At 37.7% G+C, this 17,035-nt stretch overlaps 1 protein-coding gene across 22 annotated transcripts in view; it reads left to right on the top strand.

The window, feature by feature from the left end:
- Positions 1-11,588, top strand: part of myo3b (myosin IIIB) — a 217,320-nt gene extending 205,732 nt beyond the window's left edge. For all 22 annotated transcript variants that reach the window (XM_087267375.1, XM_087267374.1, XM_087267359.1 and 19 more), the window contains one exon: positions 11,019-11,588. The gene's annotated coding sequence lies outside the window, so the exon portion shown is untranslated. The remainder of the gene's footprint in view (positions 1-11,018) is intronic.
- Positions 11,589-17,035: the final 5,447 nt, after the last annotated feature.

The following is a 17,035-nucleotide window of genomic DNA, read 5'->3' as shown; positions in this document are numbered from 1 at the left end:
GGGAGCGAACAACGGTTGTCAATCGGCTCACAAAATGAGACAAACCGTGAGGGGATGCATGATTTTATAGTTTACAAAGTTAAAATGCAAAGAAATAAACAGTAATTTAATGCCCTGCTACATTTGTTATTCGTAGTTTCATATACAGATGACCACAATTTATATGATTATAAACATAATCGTGTTCATATAAACACTATAAATGAGGTATTTTCCCTCAATCCCCGGGTCTGAATGCAGACTCAGTGCGGCAGGTCTCTTGCCCGGTCTATTTTAACCATTAGCCCTGCTGGTAATCTGGAAGATTTAGGTGAACACAGCAGCACAGTGATGTGTCTAAATGTGAACGAACTCCTGATAAAAGACAACATCCATTCTCCAATTCTCGTACTGCTGTACTGACAAAAATGCTTGCTGCACACAAACAGCTTTGCTGTATCGGCCCTGACAGCGTCGCAAAAAAAAACATGCAACAAACCCCGTGGATCATGGAAACAAAACACATACGACCCTTCATGAACAGCTAAATACTATGTGCCGTGGGTCCATGGACGCGGTCTCACCCAGTAATCAACGTGTCTCACAGCTTGGCACTGGCAGGTCTGCCTTGCCTTTGGAAAGCACGTGCAGTCAGGAATAACTAAAAAGCCGGCTCTTCTTATAAGATAATTAAACTCAGCTATGAATAATAATGAGAAACCAACGCATCATCTTTGCACTTGCAGTTTTGCACTACGTGGCCGATATTTATCCGCCCCAAAAATCATTTTAAACCCAGAACATGAAATTAGCTGACAAAAGCTCAAAATTATTCAGTTTTCCCCACAGTTAAAGCTGACAGGTGCTAACATTGTCTTAACTGATGCTCAACACACACACATCTGTTAAAATCTCAAAAAAAGTTCTCGAGGGTTTCTAGAACCTCTAAACTTAGTGTAAAAAACTTAGTTAGTTGAAACCTGATTAACCTATCAAAATACAGTTGAAGTCAGAATCGCTAGCCCCCTGTATATTTTATCCACAATTTCTGGTTTATCGGAGAGAATTTTCTGCGCATTTCTAAACATAATAGTTTTAATAACTCATTTCTTGTAACTGATTTATTTTATCTTTGCCATGACGACAGCACATAATATTTGATATTTTTCAAGACACTAGTATTCCGCTTAATGTGACATTCAAAACCTTAACTAGGTTAATTAGGTTAAAATTAAGGTAATTATGCAAGTCATTGTATAGCGAGGGCTTGTTCTGTAGACAAACGAAAAAATATAGCTTAAGGCGGCTAATAATTTTGACCTTAAAAGGGTGTTAAAAAATTAAAAACTGCTTTTATTCTAGCCGAAATAAAAAAACATAAGACTTTCTTCAGAAGAAAAAATATTATAGGAAATACTGTGAAAAATTCCTTGCTCTGTTAATCATCATTTGGGAAATGATTAAAAAAGAAAAATTCACAGGAGGCCATAAAATATACACTGCATTAAACAGAACGAATGTAAAAAGTGTGATTTTAGGGAGTGTGTTTCTAATGGTTTAAAAAACAATAAAGGATGAATTAGTTTGGTTGTGTAATCACGAACAATCGGCCATATGGAAGCGCATGTAGCCCATATCTCCTGAAAATGAGCTAAAGTTTTTTTTTCCTGCGGGGCTTGGATTGAGGTCTGGGGAAAATCAGAGCATGAAATTGCGATTAGCCCCTGTTGTTTGTGCAGACCAGGAATAGGCTACAGGACTTGGCATGGCCGAAGGTGTAACCTGTTTTGTTTGGCCTCGCTGAAGCCCTCCCAGATGGCGCTCGCAGCTGCCACTGAGTAAACGCAGACCTGTTTACGTTCAGCAGCAAAAACAACAAATCTGTCCCTTACTGTCAGCACTGCGGATCGGATCATCACTGGGCATCGATTACCTTATCTAGTAGTCTTTTTTTGTAAGCACTTCATATTTATCAGAATACTAGAGGCCCTCCTGGATTTCACGATTCTGAGATTGATGAGTTTAACGAAAAATGGAGCACATGTCGGTACATTTTTAAATTGTCGCAGATGATTTCAGATATATTTTGTGCACACTGAAAAAAAGACTTTTCCTCCTCGTTTAAACTACTTATTTAAAATGAGCTGAAACAACGCAAATCTTGAGTTTTTTTGGGGAAAACTTAATTTTTTTTATGTTCAATACACTTACATTTGTAAGTTAACTTAATCTATTTGTCTTGGGACGACATAAAGAAATTAGGTTAACGTATTAGTTTTTAAAAATTGAAGTAAATTGAACATAAAGCAATTAAGTTGTCCCAAAAAAAACTCAAGAATTAAGTTGTTTCAGCTCATTTTAAATAAGTTTTAAATTTAATTTTAAATTTTATTGCGAATATTTGTTTTTCCATATACAAAACACAGGAAAACATTAATGTCCTAGAAAAAAATATGCCCTGAAAGCCAAATGTCTTGTGTGTTTATATTTCAAATTTAATGAAGAATTCACTGAAGCATGTATTACACAAACTAACATTTCCAAAAACAGGTTGACGCCAATCGTCAATGTATAATTCGCACCCTGGTTAAGGTTTAGGACTAGCCTTTGGATTTCCTTGGCATCAAGCCAAAACTGAAATAGTTTAATTTTACGATTATTTTAGTTCAGTAATCTCTGCTGTAAAGATTCAGAAGAGGTCTGTCAATTCACATACTCATTTTATAAAAACTTTTTTTTAAGACTAAATAAACTAAGCTGCTGTCTACATTTACATTTGAGCTTTATTTTCGTATTCACATCAATATTGACTAATGTAAGTCTATGTGCATTTCTCAAATATTAGGAGTAACACTGAGATAGCGCAGCTGAGAACTCAATCAAGTCTCTTTATCTATTAAAAAAACAGGCTTTAAGCGAATCCTTCGGGTTTTGTGTATTTCTCTGCTCTGTTTTCCACCATTTGATAAGCAATATCACTAATTCCACTTGGCCTCCCATTGTTTAATAATAATTTGCACATAAAATTGTTTGTTGACACAAGTTTCTAGTGAAATCCGAATGCTAATCATCTCACTCTTCTGTGCTCGAAAACATTTGATTAATTGCACAACAAAGAGATTCTGGATCGTCCCAAGGACAAACGTCTGCAACAGAAGCATTATAAAGGAATCTAAAATGAGTCAAGGAGTATGTTTACATGGACACAAATACTCCATTTAAGACAATACTCTGATTAAGAAGAGTCCTACCATGTAAACAGCAATTTTTGATGACCTTAATCAGACTAAAATCATAATCAAACTAAACAGAATTCCAATTAAAACATGTGCAAGGTTCATACGGTCCAGGAAAAGTTTTGGAAGAGTAAATAAACCCAAAATGTTTAAAACAATAAGTCATAGAAACTTGTTCAACAAATATCCGTGTACTTGAATATATTTGAGATACAATTGAGGACAATTTTAAATACATTTCCGTGGTCCATCCCTTCACGTGACGTTCACTATGTGGGGTATAAAGCAACTTGCAGTTTAAGCTTCGCCTCTCTTTCACTCGCATATTCAGGAGAATTTCTGGTACATATAGAGGAACTTTTATCATGTATTTATTATTATGTAATCACTACTGCTTCAATCTGAGAACTTCGAAGACCTCAGCTTCTTTTTTGAAACTTAGAAGATGTTTGTTGAGATCCAGCGCAACTACACGTTCAGCAAAATTCATAATACGTTCTGAGTGTCGTATCCAAAACAGATAACAGAGTTAAGATTCTGTGGTTGCTAAAGGCTAATTTGTACTATTCATATTTGTACTGTTCATAAAAACACAAGCAAACATTTCTAAACTTTTCACACAGACAGCAAGAAACTTTCTAAAAACTATTTTACAGATATAAACAAACTACAGAGATTATCAAATGTTTTTGATATGCTGTAATACATTTGAGTGCACTTTATTTTTCTTATTTACTATGTGCATGTAGACATTACATGAAATGTTAGATCCTGAAGATTTACTTGAAAGTTGTCATGGAGAAGTCCTGGAATTTTAGGTTGTACCAACAGTAGGCTATTCGAACCGTGCCCCAGCCTGATCTCAGGAGGAAACGTAAGTATTTTTCGTTAGTTTAGTGGCTATATCGTATAAATTCGTATGAGTTCAGTTGTACCAAAATGTAGATTTTAAAAAGGGGCGTGGCACCTAACCCCAACCGTCATTAGGTGATGGGCAAATTGTACTAAATTGTACAAATGAGATCTTATAAATTACGAATAAGCCACTAAATTAAAAAGGTACGAATTGCCGTGCGATTGCGTTGCGTTCCTCCAGTTCGTTTGACAAGTGTGAGCAGGCCCGGATTGGCTAATCGGGAGGACTGGGAGAATTCCCGTTGGGCCGGTCCGTTTTTTGGCCGCGAGGGCCGGTGTCCGTAGAATCTTTTGCTCTCAGCAGTCACACTTTTTAAATTTATTTATTTACTTGACCACAGCCTTTTTATTCATTATTTTACCGCAACTCTACTCTTTTCATCTATTTTAATGATTATAAAACTCAGTTGTGTCTCCGTTGTGAACACAGCTATTGTGGTCCAGCGGTTAGCATGTTAGGTTAAGATGCCGCGGACCCGGGTTTGATCCTCTTTAGAGTAACTTAATGTTTTAGTTTTTATTGTTAAGACATATAATACTGTTAGGGTTGTTGAACATTTGAAGTTCTAAAGCAGCTGTTTTTTTAAAAAAAAAGACGTGATAGTGTCATTAGAAACTGATTTGGAAATGACCTTATTTTAATATTTATTTTAATATTGTCAGTCGTGAACTGAGGTGGGCCGGTCTGAGGCTTGAAACTCCAGGGCTGAAAAGGTGTCCCACTCCGGCCCTGAGTGTGAGTGCTCTGAATTGGGCCCAGGAACAGTTCAGTTGGCCGGCCCTGGCCCGGTTGGAAGAGGTTCAGTTGGGCTCGGCACACTTGTAGTACGAGTGCAAAACTGAAGGGGAGGAGGGGACAATCACGCTTTAGCATGGTTAAAGGCAACTGTACCTAATGAGAGTACGCCCTTTGTGGTAAAAACGTTTTGTAGTCATTTGCGCTACATGTACATGTGACAGGGTACACAAGCGGTTGCTGACAAACAATTGAGAACAGCTTTGAGCAAGAGAGCATGTTTTTGGTGCGAGCTGGAAATGATGACTATAGTGGGAACTCTGCAAGAAATGGACATTCAAGAGTTCACACTTAGCTGATGACTGATTATAAAGCTTGTTTGGCATGTTTTCCCGAGAGAGAGCCCTGAGCTCATACAATCCTCGAGCCCAGGGCTCCCTCCCATTTGCAAGAGGGGAGTTTGAGCTCGGGATCTCGAGAACTTCCTTGCTGTAGTAGCTAATGAACAGATAGTGATTGCTCTTACGAGATAAATATTTACTAGGATCATGGCTATAGTGCCCATTTGAATTAGTCAATTAACTAAAGTTGCATGTTTTTGGACGGTCGGAGGAAACCAGGGAACACGGGGGAAACACATGTGAGCACGGGGAGAACGTGTAAACGCTGGACAGAAATGCCGGTTGGCTTGGTAAAGACTAGAGCATGTGACATTCTTGCTGTGAGGCAACAGTGCTAATCACTGGGCCACCATGCCATCGATCAAGGAAAGGAGGAAGAGTAGGGATGGAAGGGGGGATTCCTAAAAACGAAGATGGATGTTTAATGGGGCTTAAGGTATTTTATAGTGGCTTAAGAATCGTCTGATTGATAAATCATAAATTGGATAATGCGGGACCAGTTGCAAGCAATCATAAGCAATTGATCGTCTTGAAATTATAAATAATCTTCCCTTATGAAGTGCCTTGAGTTTGAAGTGACAATGAATGAGAGTTCATTGAAGTGAATGAACTAGCAGAGGTAGCCTGTTGTTGGAGAATTTGTATCTGCTGTCGTCTGTTTCCACTCATAGTGTAAGAAAGAAAACAGTTGAAGTTGTTGCAAAATAGCAAACTGAATGCCCCAAAATCACATATGGTGCCATGATGAGCACGAACTGACGAACACGGAGCAAACTAGCATCGAATGTTGATGTAATGATGTTAATCGAACTATCTACCATAACATGTGAACAGGAACATGAAAGACGCATCTCATCTAAACACCTTAATCATATTATTGTCTAACTAAGATTACAATTTCTGATGTCCATGTAAATGTAGTCAATACTGTGAACTAGATGTTCTGGCCCCTTTGTATAATCTTAAAGATCTGAGGCTGGAGGAAACCAGACGTGACCTCAACAATTACTCCAGGCCTGTGGGAACAGAGCGGGTCAGATCTGCACTGCCACACACACACACACACACACACACACACACACACACACACACACACACACACACACACACACACACACACACACACACGTACACACACACACAGTCGAGAGGGTGTTATGTGCTGTTCAGGGGGTTTTCATCTACTCTGAGGTGATTTTGAGGCTTAATTTGGCCACAACTTTCTCTGTGTTTTGGCAAATGAAATTATATTTGGTTACAAATCTTATTTTGACACGTATTTTAGGAAAATGCTTTGAAAATTTTCAAAAATTCCACAATATACTTTTGGCAAATTGACTACCCTTTCATTATGTTGGGGGCTGTTTTTGCCCCATTGACTTCCATTTATTTCCCAGAGATGGGTTGCGGCTGGAAGGGCATCTGCTGCATAAAAACTTGCTGGATAAGTTGGCGGTTCATTCCACTGTGGCGACCCCAGATTAATAAAGGGACTAAGCCGACAAGAAAATGAATGAATGAATGAATGAACGACTTCCATTTTTAATGACATTTTTTGATGGCAAGGCAATGACACCATATAATCCGCTATCCTGATTGTTGCTGGTTTTCCCTTTTGGGAAGAGGTCAATTCTGTCAATTTTACTGTTGATCATCAGAATCAGTGCAAAAAAGCTTAGTTTATGGCTTGAAATTATACAGTTATATGGAGTATAATGTGTCCCACATAGCAAAATTTCTCTGGCCCAGCTCTGGCCCACACAATCAGGTTTTGCTTGGCCCACATGCCGCTGTGAATTACGGTACATGACTGGACCAAATCTGGCTTCCAGACAAGGGCCAAACACAGACCATATCTGGGCCAAGTCTCAGCCAAGTTAATAACTCATAACTGGGCCTGAACTGGGCCAGAAAGGTTGGTGTGTCACGATTGCAATGAAATTAATAAACCTATGAAGCGTTGTGCTTTAGGCACACTATGGGCCTTGTTTTTTCTCAGTGACCTGATTGGTAGAATTGATTTATTTAATCAAAAATTATTTTTATGTATTTTAAATGTGGGTCAAGACTGGCCAAACTCACGTGGCCCACAATCAATTTTTAAAATCTGGGCCAAATACTACATTTTATATCTGGCCCAAATCTTGTGTGCCGCATTATAGACGGTGCCACCTCTGCCAAACCCAGGCAATGGTTGGCCCACATGCTGTATGCCAGTGCCGGATGAATGCCTGATGTCCCAGCTTTATGCCAAATCTGGGCCAGAATTCTTTGCTACTAGGGGTGTGCGCAATTATGAGAGAGATCTTGAAGCACTTACCTTGGTATGTTTGAGACAATGAAAAACAAGCAGCTCAGCTCTCAGAACATAGTAAGCATAGTTAGTGTATTTCTGCACACACACACTATAATCTGCTGTTTTACTCCACAGAACTTCATATTAAAGCCAGAAACCTGTTTCTGCACAGGTCTATCTAAAGAGTTAATGGTGACAACTGATGATCAAGAGTAAAAGTGACAAATTTTACCTCTTCCCAACAGGGAAAACCGCCAGCAGTGAAGAATGCTTGATTATATGCTGACATGGCTTAGCAATGCAAAAAAATGTGGTTATAATGGAAGTCAATGGGGCAAAAACAGCCCCCAACATAACGAAATGGTAGTCAATTTGAACAGTACACAAGGGTTAAGGGCGACCCTCTCTTCATGTGCTGACCCTGGTCCCATCAGCGCACCGCTCTGCCACTGCCTTTAAACATCCAGCCCTCCAAAGCAGACCGGATCACGTTTCAGGGGAAAATGCTGGAAATTAGCGAGAGCAGAGTCAGGCTACGCGGCGCGGAGGGCAGAACACAATGGCAGCTTTCTGTCAGGCAGGAACTTCAAAGAGCCGCTGAGTGACTCCTCTGAGTTGGACTTTGTTGTAGATCACTGAGGAAATTCACAGATGTTTTCTCATACGAGACACCATTACAGAGGCTCTGCTACGCGCTAGCCTCCAGCATTTCTCCAGCTCTCTCCTGCTCTTGTGTGCCAGACAGATGTGGAACCCCTTTTTTCTTGTTTCTTTTTTTCGGCTTGATTTTTTTTCCTTCTGCTGTCTGTCCAAAAGAACATGAAAAGTTAGACACGACTCTCTCTCTGACCTGTCCGAAAGAAGCTCTCTATATATCTATAAGAACAGAAAAGGAATCAAGAAACTCACTCTCAACGCTTTTATCTGAAACTCGTAGACAGTGCTGTGATCTTGTTGAAAGACGTCTATTAAAGTCGTGTGAACTTTTTGTAGATTGGAATGATATTTTTACCGCGTTTAGATATATTTGATAAAGCTCTATTGCGAAGCTCTTTCAATAAGGACCTCTCTATTCATTGCTGAAAATCCATTCAGCCTGATCTCACGTGAAAATGCAATTATTTTACGTTTTGTCACTTTAAGCCTGGTTTATACTCCTGCGTCAAGTGACCAGCCTGACCCACGGCGCATGCAACGCGCGTAGCTGTGCATTTATACTTCTGCGCACTGTCACTGATTGGTCTGCATTAACACTTCCAAAACGCTAGTTGTCAGTGAGGTGTTAATGAGTCTCTCTGTCGAGTTTCTTCGCCTGTGTTTTGTTCTTTCTGAATGCTTCTGGGATGTACAAGTGGCTCAAACTCGCTCATTTTGAGGCAGGAACCGGCGGACGTGCAACAACTTTAACTATGAGGTAAACACAAAACAAAACTTTTCATCAGGAGCTCCTTCACGGGACTCCACACTTGTAAACAATCGCTCCATCGGGGTCGCGCCATTCGCGCGGCTTTTGGTCACGCCCAGACTCGTCAGCGCTACCAAGCCGACCAATCACAGAGCTTGCACTACTTGTCGTTGCGACACGTCGCTATGCGTCAACGCCGTAGCATACGCGTGCATTTGACGCAGAAGTATAAATCAGCCTTTAATTGTACATTTAATATAGGAAAACGGCCAATTTTATATATGTCACATATATTCAAAACCTATATTAAAACATATATGTTTATATAGGTTCTTTCCGTGTGGGTACATATAAATAAATGTGTGTGTGTGTGTGTGTTGTATGTATGTATGTATGTATGTATGTATGTATGTATGTATATGTACGTGGGTAAATATATATGTTTAGACTGTAATGACCTTTCGGTCATATTCATCTGGAAACTGCATTAAGACATTAAGAAAACATTGTATTTTGCATTGAATTTGGTGGATGTAGCGATGATTGTGTGGATGTGTATAAGTTATAATATGAATCTGGAAGTGACTTGAAATTGGAAAAAAAAGCTTGATTGACAAAAAAAAAAAAAAACGACAAACCATCACACATTTTAGTAGGACTCGCTCATCCCCCAATGCCGGTTGGGTTTAGGAGTGAGATTTGGGGTGGGGTTTCATATGAATTGAATGAATTTCTACACGTAAAATACATTACATTTTACTGTTTTTTCATTGTCAATAGACCCAAGCCCCTTAACAGCGCTGTTTGGAATCTCACCAGAATATGCTGAATTAAATTCATTACAGGCCGAAAGCGTAACCTTAATGGCTAGATGACTTATTCTTATGAATTGGAAGTCAGCAACTCCCCCTTCTTATCGGCAATGGGTTTTTGATTCCCTGCACGCTCTTCGGATGGAAAAGATTCGGTTTGCAATAAAACAAAAGCCAGAAAGTCTGGAGCTCTTTTCTAAAAATTTTTAAGAAGACACCTATATCTTAATTGCCTTTCTATCTTTCTTTTCTTTGTATTATTTATTTTTATTTGTTTTATTTGTTCATTCTTTTATTTTTGTTATCTTATGTTTGTATATCTTTGTGTATAAATGTGGTATTTTATCCTTATTTATTTACTTTTTTAGTGTATAATGATGTTTTCCTGAAAATTTCTTGTTTGGTGAATAGTATCAGTGCGTATATCTATACGTATCAATATTATGTATATTTTAATGTCTGACCTAAGATGAGCCTAATAAAAAAAAATAAAATACATAACATTTCCTCTTAAGATTGGGCTGGATTTTTCCAATACAAAAAGAGTCAACTGTAAACGTTTCATGATATTTCATTTAGCAAATTGTGTTTTTGTTGTTGTTGTTGTTGTTGTTGTTGTTGTTTTACTCAGTTTGCACCTCAGATGTATTTGTCCATTAAAGTTGTGTAAACGTTTGTAGATTAGACTGATATTTTTGCCGCATTTAGATATATTTGATAAAGCTCAATCTTGAAGATGTTCAGATAAAGTCTTATTTACACATTGCTTAAAATGCCAGTGCATGCCATCTATCCAGCCTGATCTCACAAGGGAACGCAGTTTGTAAAAATACGTAAAAGTTCAGTCAAACTAAAATGTATAATTTTTTTAAAAAGGAGGCGTGGCACCAAACCCCACCCCTAAACCCAACCGCCATTTGGAGAATTGTATGAATAAGATTGTACGAATTGATGCGAATTAGCCACTAAATGAAAAAGTTACGAATTGTAAATGTTTGTTTATTATGAAAATTAGTATTATGACATTTAAAATATCGCAAATATAATAGCGTTGACATGACCCATAAAAACCTTAATACTTTTTTAAAAGATTTTATGTAAGGTAATAAAATAATAAACTGTATTGTAGCTTTCAATATTCGGACTATTATACTCGTGATACATTTTTAACATATACATTTGATGTGATTGCTGATTATTAATCACTCTCTCTTTTCTTTCTTTATTTCTTTTTACAGATTGCCTTGTCCAGTCTTTTGCTACGGAATGTGCTGTACATATAATATAATGGAAGGAAAAATATTTATGTTCGCAATACTTTCTCAGTATTTTGGATTAATGTATTTATGAAATGCTCATCAGTTTTTTTGTAAAATAAAAGGGAAATAATTACATATTGTGCTTAATTAATTAAGGACTCTCAGTGGCAGCCTGCTAATATTTAAAATCATTTTGCCAAACATGATTAGGTGAGTGATGACTGATTCTCTGTACTCATTTTATTTATTTGTTTACTTATTTACTTGAAATTCAAAAGTTTGTTGGTCTGGCAAGTTTATTGGACTGGCTACAAAATAAAGTTTGTGTACTGTAAATCCTCAATGGAGGAACAATATCGTCTCTCTTAACTTTATTGAGAAGCTAGTAAAGCTACACTATTTTAAAGAAAACATTCTGGAAAGTAATGGCTTTAAATGGCATGTCGTGAGTTTCGATATAGTGTTAGTTTTGTACAGTGTTTGGGGTTGTCAATCCAATTTAACCAGATGTTTTGTACCACAATCTGCGAAATAAAGTCAGCAATATCATGCTTGTCATTTATTTTGTGCGCATTAAATTTAAAACCCTTATTATGCACTGAATACCCTGAATTTGGATTACCATTAATCAGTTCACCCAAAATAAAAAATTCTGTTATTAATTACTTACCCTCATGTCGTTCCCTTGACGCCAACCTGAATTTACCATGTAGGACATGTTCCAGGATTAACATCTATTGATCCTGGAACAAGCCAATCAGAATTAAGGGATGCGTTTAAAGTTTATGCTAAATTTAGGCTTATGGTTAGGTTCATGCACTTCTACGTGATTGTTGTCCAGCTATTTATTCCACTCTGATTTTTAAGAATAATTTACAGTTTTGTTTGGGTTTAGGGGTAGGGAATGGGTATGGATTACATTTTCGAACAAAAATGATGTTTTAGGATCAACACAGATGTTAATCCAGGAGCACATCGTACTTGGCAAAATCTTGACTAGCTTCACTTGAGCCCTTCGTTCATCTTCAGAACACAAATTATGATATTTAGATGTAATCCGAGAGCTCCCTCATCCTCCTTAGACAGCAATGGTCATGAGAAATTCAAGAAATCCAGAAAAGAAACCAAAAACATCCCAGATGACTTCAGTGGTTCGATTGAAATCAAGCGAAGCTCCAATAACACTTTTGTGCACCAAAAAATCCAACGCAATCTCACGGTAATTCGTAACTTTTTGATTTAGTGGCTAATTCGTATAAATTCGTTCTATCTAATTTGTACAATTTTAGTACAGTTTCTATTTACTAATTCATATGAATTTGTACGAGTTCAGTCATCAGAAAATGTACGTTGGGTTTCGGGTTTGTGTAATTGTTTGCAGATTAGACTGATATTTTTGCCGCATTTAGATATATTTGATAAAGCTCAATCTTGAAGATGATCAGATAAAGTCTTATTTACACATTGCTTAAAATGCCAGTGCTTGCCATCTATCCAGCCTGATCTCACAAGGGAACGCAATTTGTAAAAATACGTAAAAGTTCAGTCAAACGAAAATTTATCATTTTTAAAAAGGAGGCGTGGCACCAAACCCCACCCCTAAACCCAACCGCCATTGGGAGAATTGTATGAATAAGATTGTACGAATTCATGAGAATTAGCCACTAAATGAAAAAGTTACGAATTGTAAATTGTTTTATTATGATAATTAGTACAAAATTAGTTACAAAAATGATGTTTCAGGATCAACACAGATGTTAATCCAGGAAATGTACGTTGGGTTTCGGGGCGAGGTTTGGTGCCACGCCTCCTTTTAAAAATCGTACATTTTCGTACAACTGAACTCGTGCGAATTTGTATGAGTTGGACACTAAACTGACAAAATGTAAAATAGTTACGTTTACTTGTCAGGTCAGGTTGCTTTCTGCAAGAGAATGAAAGAGCTCTCGAATGTCATCTATACTATCTTAATTTGTGTTCTGAAGATGAACGGAGGTCTCATGGCATTGAAAGTAACTAATAACAGAGTTTTTCATTTCTTAGTTCCTTTTTGCTCGAACTAAGACTCTTTAATGAGCCTCGTTCACACCTAAAATGATATCATTCTCTAAACAGAGTTTCTATTTTTGGAGAAAGATATAACAGTATACACCTTATAATTAGAGCTGACAGTTAAATAGAAAAGCAGAACTGTGTCCCCTTGCAATTCCCAGTGGACCACAGGAAAAACTTGAGATCTCCTCCCAGCGGGAATCCCCTCCTTCCCCCATTACTATGAGAAACCTTAATCCCATCAAAAGAGCTGATCTGCTTCAACATCAGCCTCTCCAAACTGCTGCAAAGGGACAGTTTAAAAGTCATAGATTAGACACATCGCTCCGTGGGTGTTTACTCTTCTTGTTTTTCCTGAAGCTGCACTGATATGTCAGTTTACTTGCCTGCAAAACTCTGAAAGCGCTAAACACCTCCTGCTTTAAAGCTCTTCTGATTTCAGCACTCATTTACCATCTTTCATCTGTGACTGCAGTATTATTTGCGAAGGTGTCGTATTTGTTGTTGCTCTAAAAGCTCCCCTGGTTCGGGGTGGAGCTGAGGGAGGAGATCTGGGAAATGTTCAGACTTTCTCCTAAGAGAGGATCTCCTCCTCTTCCAGCTTGTGAATCCCACGACTACGATACCATCGTCATCATTATCATGTCACTTTCACACACTGATGGCGTCTAAATGAAATATCTTTCCAACCCTGTAAACAATAAGCAAAGGTTTGGTCTTTTTTTTGTCATTTATCCTTGACACTGGATGACAAAAGCTTATGTTTTATGTTTCACATGTAGATTTTTGGAAATAGCCATGCAAAGATACATTGAATACACTCAAAAAATGCAAACATTCGGTGTTTGTTCAAACTACTTATTTAAAATTAGATGAAACAACGCAGTTCTTGTGTTTTTGGGGGGAAAACTTAATTGTTTTATGTTCAATCCACTTAAATTTGCATAAACTAATAAGCTAACTTAATTCCTTCATGTTGCCCTGACACAAATCGATTGTGTGGCATATTTTACAGTGTTCGTCAAAATTATTGATTTTCCTTTTATGCCAAAGTCAACATATTTTGAACATTTTCTATTCCAAATATATCAAAACTCTAATTTTAATTAGTCAGGCACATTGCTAGGAACTTACCAGGTTAAAAAAAGGATGTTTGCTCAAACTACTTGCTGAAACAACACAATTCTTGCTGGTTTTCTGCATCAACTTAATTGTGTAATGTTTGTTCTACCAGAAAGACTTTAGGAGGCAGATAAACGTTTGAACATTTATTGTGAATTATTTGCATGAATGCAAATTCGTTACAGTCCTTTCATAAAGTCCTTTGGCGTAAGCCCTGTCTATAGTGCAGAACTCTGGATGAGCTGGCAGATCCTGCCTGAAGATGAAGGCAGGGCGAAGCCAACCTCCTGAGTGGAGACGAGGCCGACCAGGTGGTGGTGGTGGTGATAGGGAGGATGGAGGGAAACTTCCGCAACATCACCTGAACACAGCGAAACAGATTGTTTAGATGGGCTTTGTGGTCTATGTCTACCCCATATACATTTACAGCAGTAATGTGTTCCGAACAATTCAGCTAAACTTTTGATTCAATATTAAACTATTTCTTATTGCTAAATCCCTATATTATATTCCCAAATGCACATGACACATACCATAGTATTCCCATTGTATTGCAAAAAAAAAAGGTTTTGACAAGTAAAAATGCTGTTTTGTTTACTAAAATAATGAGTAAAAATGCAGATAATTATTCTGTAAATTAAGCTAAATAGTCTTCCAATGGGTTAAGTAAAATAAATTTTTAAATAATTTAAAAATAAATTTCAAATAATAAAACAATACTAATTTACAACTTATCTCATTGACAGTATTTTGCTTGTTTTAAGAAAAACCTCAGTTAATTTAGCTTTTATATTTCATTCATTCATTTTCTTGTCGGCTTAGTCCCTTCATTAATCTGGGGTTGCCACAGCGGAATGAACCGCCAACTTATCCAGCACATTTTTACGCAGCGGATGCCCTTCCAGGCTCTGGGAAACACTACACAAACACTCATTCACTACGGACAATTTAGCCAACCCAATTCACCTGTACCGCATGTCTTTCGACTGTGGGGGAAACCGGAGCAAACCCACGCGAACGCAGGAAGAACATGCAAACTCCACACAGAAACGGCAACTGAGCCAAGGATCGAACCAGCTACCCAGCGACCTTCTTGCTGTGAGGCAACAGCACTACCTACTGCGCCACTGCTTCCCGATCTTATATTTATAATAATAAAACATTACAGTATACTTTTTTTTACTTTTAGAAAACACTTCTTGATTTAGATAATTGTACTACAAAACACGTATTTATGAATTCATCTCTCGTCTGTTTAATGACTGTTATTATGACACGCAAACTAAGTGTGAACTTTACACCGAGTCAAACGACTCCTTCCTCTTGAAGTTATCTGGCACAGGCTGTTTTTATAAATTTACGTTGATTAAACATTTAACAATCAAGTTGTCCCCAAAAAAACTGAATAATTGTGTTGATTCAGCTCATTCTAAATAAGTAGAGGGGATGGGTGGTGGACATTTTTAAGTGAGGATTTTGTGAATCCAACAGTTCCTGACGTAAAAATAATAATTTTGTGTGTTCACAGAATTGACGCAAGAATCGAAGCAAAAAAAGCCATAATTTTTTTTTACAAAATCAGTCATTTGAGCACACAAAACACATATCTATGAATCAATCTGTTTAATGACTGTTATGTTTTTAACAAAGCCAATCTGTGAAACAGCTTTTGAGTGTGACCAATTCAGTCACTAATGTAAAATCGCAGGACACGCAAACTATGTGTGAACTTTCAGCCTGATCTCACGAGGAAACGTACGTATTTTACATTTTGTCCGTTTAGTGGCTAATTTGTATAAATTCGTACGAGTTCAGTCGTACGAATATGTCCGACTTTAAAAAGGAGACGTGGCACCAAACCCCACCCCTAACCCCAACCGTCATTGGGTGATAAGCAAATCGTACAAAATTGTATGAATTAGTCACTAAATCAAAAAGTTACGAATTGCCTTGAGATTGCATTGGAACTTTACACCGAGTCAAACGACTCCTTCCTCTTGAAGTTATCTGGCATAGGTTTCATTGTTTTTACAAATTTACGTTGATTGAACATAAAACAATCAAGTTGTTCAAAAAAAAAGAAGAATTGTGTTGATTCAGCTCATTTTAAATAAGTAGTTTGAACAAGCAGAGCAAAAGAAATAATTTTTAAGTGAGAATTTTGTGAATCCAACAGTTCTTGACATTAAAAAAAAATATTTGTGTTCACAAAACTGACGCAAGAATTGAAGCGAATCTTTTGACCAAAATCAGCTATTTTAGCACACAAAACACATATTTAGGAATTCATCTCTCATCTATTCCATAGCTGCTATATTATTAACAAAGCCAATCTGTGAAACAGCTTGTAAGGGTGACCAATTTAGTCACTAATGTTAAATCGCGGGACACACAAACTATGTGTGAACTTTACGCCGAGTCAAACGACTCCTTCCTCTTGAAGTTATCTGACATATACATATAAGCCTGTCGGAGATCTCTGGAGATAACACACACAGTCGCATTGTCGCACAACAAATCCTTAATTACAGAAAGAGGGATCGGGTGACTCCGGCATCCAATAGCGGGGGTCTCCAGGCGGGCGAAGGGGGTCTTTGATCAAGAAAATCCAATTATTTGTGTATATACATTTCCCACATAGTGATTACTTCATTAATTGTCCCGCCTTTATCCCCACCCGTCCCATCCCCCCCTAATAATCAGCCCTTTTATCCAGACCAACAAACACACCATAGGAGCTTTGTGTGGATTCAGAGGATTTGCTTCCCCCTCTCAAAGAGCCGCTCTTCTTTGATGATTGGGCAGCGGCGAACTTCAAAGTC

Source organism: Danio rerio, chromosome 9 (genome assembly GCF_052040795.2).
Source record: "Danio rerio strain M-AB ecotype USA chromosome 9, GRCz13ab, whole genome shotgun sequence".
Classification (NCBI taxonomy): domain Eukaryota; kingdom Metazoa; phylum Chordata; class Actinopteri; order Cypriniformes; family Danionidae; genus Danio; species Danio rerio.
Note: the sequence above shows the minus strand (reverse complement) of the source record. Positions and strands in the feature narration are given on the sequence as shown.